Consider the following 6,000-nt stretch of genomic DNA (forward strand, 5'->3'; position numbering starts at 1 on the left):
AACCCATAATATGAACCTCCACATTACAAATTGTCTTTAGGTGGCAATGAGCACAGGTGTTTCTAATATAAGCTAATTAGCAATAAACATGTCAAAACTTAAAAACTTGGAATTAGGCTTTGCAACCAAGCTGAATATTTATGCACATAACACTCTGAAAATAACCCGAATGTTAGGCATTATGTTATGGTATATCTCATAAAATATGGCAAAAAATGAGAAGTATTTTTTCTCATTGATCAATTTGTCTTCTTTTATTTGCTGAAAAAAAGATAAACTTGAAATGTCACAAAGCAAATAAAAGATTTAATACACTTGACTAATATATACTGTCTATTTGAGCTACAAAACTTCCAAGTACAACTATGAGTGAAAATTTATAGAGCGTCCTATTATTTCAGTAATCAGGTCAAATAAATGTCCTTAGACACTTCATTTTTTTGTGAATGATCTGTTGCTAGAGGAAATTGAAATCCCAACTAACCCTGCATGATAAATATGGGCACAGCAAATTTATTTTAAATGTCTATTTTAGAAGAAAGAGAAGTGGTCAATCCACACATATCATTATAATTATTAACTTACACTTGATTAATAACTCAATTTCTTTGCTTAAAGGTTGCATAACTTCCTCGATCAGCTAGCTATCATAAAATACTACAGTTATTGACGGAATTTTAAACATGTAGAATCCTTACGCCTTCTTTTCTTCCCCTATCTCCCCCCACCCACCCCAACACACCATTTCCCACTAGCCCCTCATCCTTTTTCTTCTCACTGGGATGTTCTACAAATTGTATTTGGGACTGCTGTTTTATTAGCTACTATCCAGGTCACTGAAAGAGCTATCTCATCAACACTATTAGACTAGTGGCTTATACAAATCAAAGTTTGGTCCTTAGCTCTGTACAGAAGTTCCAATCTATCCCAGAAGATCAATGGTGATCAATAATGAACTGCACGGCATAACTTTTGTCTATCTTATGACACAAGCAAGAGGTGATGTGATCATTTTATCACTTACAAAATATTGTGCCAACAACTTTGTGTTATTAATTTATTACATGCAAAAATTATTAAAGGATCATGCATACCTGTCACTTTGCGGTCATATGTATATGGAAGCAAAAGAGATATTTAAGCTGTATATGTACATATATACGCATACTTTTATGGATATTATTTTATTAAAGACGTAGGTACACGTTGCCCAACTTCCAGTTGATACGAAAGCATTAAAATGGAGGACAAGGCTGGATAATTTAAAATAGTACTATAATTTAATTTATGTATAACTATTTCTGATTTGCACACTGTATGAAATCCATAGTAAGAACATGAATCTCAGGGTAGCTTATGTTATAGAATGAAAAAAAAGTTGGTACAATTTTATGCATTAAGCCATTAAAGAGGTATCCATTTCTTTGCATTTAGCACTAGGATATAGTTTATGAAGGATGTCTACTGGAATTTTCATTCACTATTGTTTAGTTCAAGTAATGGATTAAGAAGTGAAACAAGTTATAAAAATAAAGAACTGAAGTTCTGAAGTCCCGTCCCTTAACTGCTGATCAGAGCTGAAAATAGATCTTTTTTTTTTCCTTCCCACTAATTGTATGAGTCTTGTTAATCCTTTTGAAATACACTTTAGAAAATGCAATAATACAGCCTAGAAAAGGTTCTTTAATTTGGGTCATTTTATGTTACTTGCAGTGGTGACAGGTGCTTAGCAACGCTTTTCTTGTGTCCCTTTTAAGGAAATGAATACCTGGAATACAGCATTTTAATCTGTCTCATAGCATTAATTATCAAGATCACTGTATTTAGACAGCAACTACTTTGCCACTTTTCTACATTCTTAAAGGGATGAAAACTGTGCTAAATGCAAAGGATGGTTTCAGATGAGGGATGTGCCCTCTTTCTATAGTGTTTTCTATAAATTAAGGAAGAAAAAGCTAACAGAAAATTGAGAACCTTTTTAAAAGCTAAGTTAAATGTTTAGACAAGGAATACAGATGATAGAAATGGGAGCCTGTATTAAATTGTTTGCCATTCTGTAAATCTTTGTGCAAAGATACAATCATGTTTTGCAACTCACCAGGCCACTAGTTCACTAGAAACATGGTACAATGCATGTTTCAGGAATTTAGAAATATATCTTAAAACTTAACTGTTATTTTGAACATAATCATTACATAAACAAAGACTATTGCTTTCACTGGTTTAGTTCTGTATTGAACCAACCACCATTCACACCTTTCTTAACTGCAGGAACAAGTTATTTACTTCATGTGTACTTTTGGAGCCATTTAAATTATTTCCTTTCCCCTAAGATTGGTCAGGTAGTTAAACGAAGCATTGTATAATCTACTAAATAGTTCTGAATTAAAAAGAAATCGCAGAGTTATGTTATGTGCACCCACATCTTACTAAGAGTCAATAAAATATCTGGAAGCCATTGATACTTCTGGGGATAAATCACGGAACCACAATGCCTTCTGTTTTCTATGATCACAATTCTCATTGTTGAACATGGTGACTTCTGCCTAACTTTTCCCTTGTCATTTACAAAATTCATTCTAAATCCCAAGCCCTGAAGGAAGATGCTTAAACATATCAACCATTCTCGAGCCTTCACAGCTAGTAAGACATCAAGTGACTCTTTGTCTAAAGGGCTTGCTAGCATACATCCTAAGTTTTCCCCTTAATACCTATGCAATTTTTTTAAAAAAAGCTTTAGCATATATGCCTAAAGAGGAACAAAGTTAACAGTATGTAACTATTTCTAAAAGTTATGTTAGTTTACCTCAGCATCTCACTGCAGAAAACACAATTCAGTATTAATTTGAAATGTGTAAAGCAAACTGTGCAGTAGAGTACAAAATAAGATGAAACCCTACCATTCTTCAAGCTTTTTAACTTCCTCTTGTTGATGCACCCCACCTGGGCTGCCTTGTACATTAGCTATTAGTTTCCCAGTTGAATACATGAGCTGAAAAACGAAAATGCATGGCACATGCATGTTGGCTACAATAATATTTTCACGATGTCTGAGGTAGGCTTAATAAGTTAGGTGAATTTCTGAAATACCTTTCTCTGATTTCTTTTTTTCAAGCCTTTCTTAAGGACTACTTGAACAATTAGTACACAGAGGTCTCTGGATGGCCCACTGAAACATTTAATGCTAGAGAACAAAAGGTTTATTTAAAAAATGAAAACCTTGGCTTGTACAACTCCAGACATGAATCTGCTTTCAATTACTGGAAGTATTTCCACTTCAGTGGAAAGGGATCAAATCTTCAACTACACCATCTTAAGGCACTGAATTTGATTATATTAAGCTTTAAGAATACAGAATGACTTTGTGACACAGCCATATATATTCTGTACATATGATTTATTAGACATTTTGGAAAGAAAAAAAGACCAGCATATGAGAGGGAGTGAAAAAATGTGACTTCTCACAGGCTATCTTTCTTACAGCTCCCACAAATCTTTGTTTCATTTTATTCGTTTACCTCCCTAAATGTTAAAAAAAAAATACCCAGCAAATCTTACAAATATCAAACCCAACTGCTTTCTCCTCCTACCTCCCCCCCACACCGTTAGTGAACAACCTGCATCAATGACACAATTGTAAAGTTGAATTGCTTTTATAGACTGCTCTTTAAATTCCTCCACTGACAAAAATCACACTAAGTATCTGAGGGAAAGGAGGAGGAAAAAAAAAAAAAAGAAAAAAAACCTGCTCTTTTAATTAGCAGGATTATTTGGTCCCCCCCACACAACCATAAAGCAATTAGTATGATGGATTTTTGCTAATGGAAGCAAACGGCTGATTAATTTAAGTCCAACGAACATTTTAAAACATTTCGAACGTAAAGTAGGGAAGAGGATAAAAAAAAAAGAAAAAAAAAAACTTCTTTCTCAGGTTCTGCCCCCGCCCACCCTGGATTCAATAAATCGCAATGCAAAAAAAAAAAAAAAAAAGTCACGGAATGCAGAGAAAAGAGAGCTGGACCCCGTGGGTCAGGAATGTCTACTACTCATAAAAATACAAAATAAATCACGTAATTTAAAAAAAAATCATCAGCCACAACACAAAAGCCTCCATTCTGCAGCAGAGCCCGGCTTGCAGGACATGTGAGCGAGAAAGTTAAAGCATTTACCTCTTCTAAATCCTTAATTTGGTCCCTCAGGGGTTAAAGAGCCACCTCATTTCAGATGCTAATGTTGCTTCTGCACCGATTCAAATCGCCCCGGAGCCTCCTCCCATTCCAACCGCACACACCGTGGAAAAGCACCGAAAACCAGCCCCGGAGTGGGAGCCAGCGAGAAACTGCGCCCCCGAATCCCTAGAAATGAATGCAGCGCGATGTGGGGGGAGGACAGAAAGACCGAAAGCATCCCACTTGATCCTGGCGCAGCAGTCAGGTCAAAGGGGCTGCTTTTGGGGCACCCACCTTTCCGCGGTGATTCTTCCGTCTGGATGGGAAGAGCAGAGCCCAGCGTTCCCAAGTTGAATCAGTCTATAATGTATCATGTTACAGAGTCTGGCTCTCTCCTCAGGCACATAACAGCAATCAGACATGATAGGCTGAGGCTCTTCTGTTTACACCCAGCCAGAGGAGGGGGCTGAGGCGGGCGGTCCTTAACCCGTTCACCACTGGGACGATCGGTCCTCGGCCGCCGGCTCCCTGACTCACTGCTGCCTCTGGCCAGAAGCCTCACTCAGCCCTTTACAAATCGACAAATACTCCGCCGCTTTCCAATGAGATTCCAAGAACAGCTTTCTCCTTCTCTCTCCTTCTCCCCTTCCATGGTCCCTGCTTTCCATATTTCCTCCAACACTTCATTCTGACCTACCCACTCTGGTTTCTGAATTTTTTAACAGCCATATATCCAAAGCACATAGTTTTATTTCATTTTGCAAAATGTATTAAGAATGGTTAGAGGCATGGCTTAATAAAGATCTTGATCAAAACCCCTTTAACCCTACCCCCATAAAATGGAAATTTTTCCAATGTGGGCTTTTGTTTTTGGTTTGGTTTTTTGGTTTTGTTTTTTTTTTTTTTTTTTGGTGCTGTAGATCTTAAAAAATGGATTTTCCCACTCTGTGGAAGCCCTACTTTCTGATTCTTACAAAGAGATCCTTTTCCCAGCAAATGAATCACGACCCCCCTGTTCTGCCATCCTTCATGCATCACACATCAGAGATGTTTACTTAATCTAAATCAGAGTTGTGGAACAGGCTTCCCTCATTCCAGTGAAATTAAATCCTCCAGCTCAAACGGAGCATTTTGCTTGTGAAAGATAGGTGCAGAGCTCGGGAATGGAAGAGGGAATCAATGAAAAAAAGGTTCAACTACGGATTGGAACCAGTAAGTTAGGTATACTCACCTCTGAAAAGAAATGAAACAGCTTCCACCTCGCAGATGTGCACATTGTGCTTCTGGGAAGTCTGGGGGAGTTTGGGGCTGTGCTAGGTCTTTTGATAAATTCCTAAGGGTCTATTCTTCCCCCACTGCGGTTGCAGACTTCCCATTAACACTAATGAGAGTTAGGCTTGTCCTCTGGGGAGAAAAAAAAAAAAAAAAAAACTCGTCCCTGGGGCTGGGAAGCATTGTAGGAGACCTTGCTGTCGTAAATTTGTAGCCCAAGATTCCATATCCTCTATTGCACAGATCTTGAATATCTAATTTCTGAATGCTACTTTTAAATTATATTTTATTTTTTTAAATGAAAGATGCTGACCCCATTAGGCTAGCATTTACAATTTTACAATTCTTTATGTCCTTTTTTTCTTCCTACAGACTCACTATTATATTTGCATTGCCACCCACCAAGTTCAGATGTATTCTTTCTTTTATATCGCTACAGCTTCCTTCTAGAACTCTCCATCCTTCTCTGACTTTAGACTTCATTAAAGAAAAAATTGAATGACTGTGTGCGTTTATTGACTAGATGGCTCCTCGTCCTCACCCCCATTGCAAGTAGTTA

The 6,000-nt window shown here is 37.3% G+C and overlaps 1 protein-coding gene across 2 annotated transcripts in view; it reads right to left on the minus strand.

The window, feature by feature from the left end:
* The window catches only part of LOC114024545 (teneurin-3), a 440,254-nt gene extending 435,740 nt beyond the window's left edge, over positions 1-4,514 (minus strand). For both annotated transcript variants that reach the window (XM_027837581.1, XM_027837579.1), the window contains exon 1: positions 4,464-4,514. The gene's annotated coding sequence lies outside the window, so the exon portion shown is untranslated. The remainder of the gene's footprint in view (positions 1-4,463) is intronic.
* Between the last annotated feature and the right edge of the window lie 1,486 nt (positions 4,515-6,000).

The sequence above is a fragment of the Vombatus ursinus genome, unplaced genomic scaffold (assembly GCF_900497805.2).
Source record: "Vombatus ursinus unplaced genomic scaffold, bare-nosed wombat genome assembly UNPS02014821.1, whole genome shotgun sequence".
NCBI lineage: Eukaryota > Metazoa > Chordata > Mammalia > Diprotodontia > Vombatidae > Vombatus > Vombatus ursinus.